Genomic DNA, 2,586 nt, shown 5'->3' with positions numbered 1-2,586 from the left:
TATACTAACAGTTAACGGAGATAATACTACAGTATTGCTCTTCGCCCTATATATATGTGTAGGTGCTCAGTTTTTTTTTGCCTTAGGGGAGCTTTCTATTCCAAATTTCCAATTATTATGTTCCTTTGCTGTTGAAAGGACTCGATGCTTATCACCCCACCTCGTCAAGTACTACTACGACCCACAGCGTCAACAAAAATGCTTCTCTCCAATTCATCGTCCTAGATCCTCCGTGCTTCTCTCGCATTCGTCCTGCTAGCTCCTCCCATTTCTGGACATAGAATCGTCTTCGCCGTCTCTAATTTTAGAGAAACATGGCACTATTTGTCGGAAACTGACAATTTATATATTTTCTCGCCAAGTACTTCTTGGAACGCTAGCTCGGGAGTCGGCAGCGCGCTGTTTGCATTGGCAGTTTGCACATGGAGCAGGAACGCTCGTCACCCCCATCGCAAGCACCAGTGGTGAACCTCTCGCTGGACCTGGCGCCGGCGGCACGGGCGAGGAGACGGACGAAGTGGCGGCGCCGACGAGGTCCGTCGGCGGGAAGCAGGTGCGCCTGTTCCCGTGCCTCTTCTGCAACAAGAAGTTCCTCAAGTCGCAGGCGCTCGGCGGCCACCAGAACGCGCACAAGAAAGAGCGCGCCGCCAGCTGGAATCCGCACGTCTACGACGACTACGACCACCACCACGCCGCAGCGGCGCGGCCGGACTGTCTCGGCCGCCGCCGCAACAGAAGCACCACCGACGCTTCCATGTGCGTCCCGATCTCCTCGCACGGCGGCACCGCCACCAGCATCAAGCTCGAGAGGCCTGACGACGGTGGGGCACCGCCTTACTACATGGACCACGTGGTGCTCCCGGCGGCAGCGGCACCCTATGACCCCTGCGCCAAGCCCGACAACGACACTGTGGACGACATGCGCATCTGGAGAAGGACCTCCCACATCTGTGCCGCCCCACCTCAGAGCGCCGACACCAACACCGCATCCTCCAGCGCCGGCGAGGAGATAGACCTCGAGCTTCGACTCTAGACCTCGAGCTTCGTCTGTGTGGGAGAGTCGGAAAGAGGCAAAGGGGTTCACACTCATTCCTTGGCTTCTTCCTTCACATATCTTGTATCTTGCCCCAATGAAGCTTCGTTCATATGGATCTTTTGCTGTGTACGTACACAGCAAAAGATACACACTATGTCTATCTTAGGAGTACATTATTAACTAATGGAATAATATGCTTGTCATGAATGCATCATGTGGTTAATTACTATATATTTGTACCACTACCATTATCGCTTTAGGAGTATATACACAGTGTGTAGTGTCGATATAAACGAAAGAAACTTGGTTGGCTACTAGACTCTATGTATTTAAAGAAAGGGTCTGTCTCTATTTCATCGTTTGCTTAACCATTAGTCACCATCCCAATCTCACAGCTCCTCTCGCACGGTGGTCGTATTCTTTCTCGCGCGAGCGACAGTCATCTTGTTCCTCTCTGGCGCCCCTCCTCCACCACGTCCTTACCCCTGCCGCCGCACACCATGCCGCGGCGCGCTAGGGTTTCGCTGGAGCTCTATGACTGCAGAGCTCTAGCAAGACCCTAGTGCGCCCACTCGGGCAGTCTTCTTCCCCTTCCCCTTTTTCTTCCACGGCGAGCTCAGGCCACGGAGCTCCCCCGCCCCCATGGGCGGATTTAAGGGTATTCCCCTGTATTCCTAGGAATACCGAACTAATTTGGTACACTTGTATGTAAATATGTATATATACATACATATATATATATATATATAAATTAAATATATAATGCTATATATTCTGTAGTATTTCGTGCATTTTAGCCCAAAATAGGTAAAAACTAGCCTTCGGCCTTGCTTCCAAATTGCCCACCTCCCCAGGCCAGTCCACCTCAGCCATTTCAGTCCTTCCTGGCCTCTCACCCTCCATCCCATGCCCCTGACCCCTCGCACCTCACTGTCGCATACTCTCTACCTCTCACGTCTCGGTCTCGGTCACAGAACGGAACAGGTGTTGGTGGCACTAACCCTAGGTTACGTTGGCACTAACCCTAGGCTGCGGCGACGAGCACAGGGGTGGCGGCCGAGCAAGGCAGCACCGCAGCCAGCCAGCTAGCGCGGCAGCAGTAGAGTGGCAAGTGGCCGGTTCGCTGGGCAGCAGGGTCTGGGGCTAGCAGCGCACCCGCGCCGCTGCCGCTAGTGGCCAGATCCAAGGCCGGCTGCCGGCTAGACCTGATGACCAGGACTCTACGCACCAGGCTGCAGGTCTCCATTCTCCACTCTCCATACTCCAATTCTTGGTTGTCCAATTAGAAGTTTAGAGTTTACTGATTTATAGGGCTATTATCTATTGCAGTAATAGTATCACTATTGGTTTGCAAAATGGAGAAGAAATCAGTTGATTTAATTTGAGGACCTTGTGGGATAGAACAGCAAAGACAAGGAAGTGGAAATATCCCAATTTTAAATCCCGGCTCCGCACTGCCCGTCCCAACCTAGCCCGGCGACCTCCACGGTCGCCAGGGCCCCTAAACCGCCCAGCCGCCGTCCCCACCACTTGGTCGTCTTTTCTCCCCC

The 2,586-nt window shown here is 53.2% G+C and overlaps 1 pseudogene; it reads left to right on the top strand.

The window, feature by feature from the left end:
- Positions 1-422: 422 nt before the first annotated feature.
- Positions 423-1,033, top strand: LOC136550642 (zinc finger protein 8-like; annotated as a pseudogene).
- The last annotated feature ends 1,553 nt before the right edge of the window (positions 1,034-2,586 follow it).

The sequence above is a fragment of the Miscanthus floridulus genome, chromosome 4 (genome assembly GCF_019320115.1).
Source record: "Miscanthus floridulus cultivar M001 chromosome 4, ASM1932011v1, whole genome shotgun sequence".
Lineage (NCBI taxonomy): Eukaryota > Viridiplantae > Streptophyta > Magnoliopsida > Poales > Poaceae > Miscanthus > Miscanthus floridulus.
This window is presented reverse-complemented; position numbering and strand designations above follow the sequence as displayed.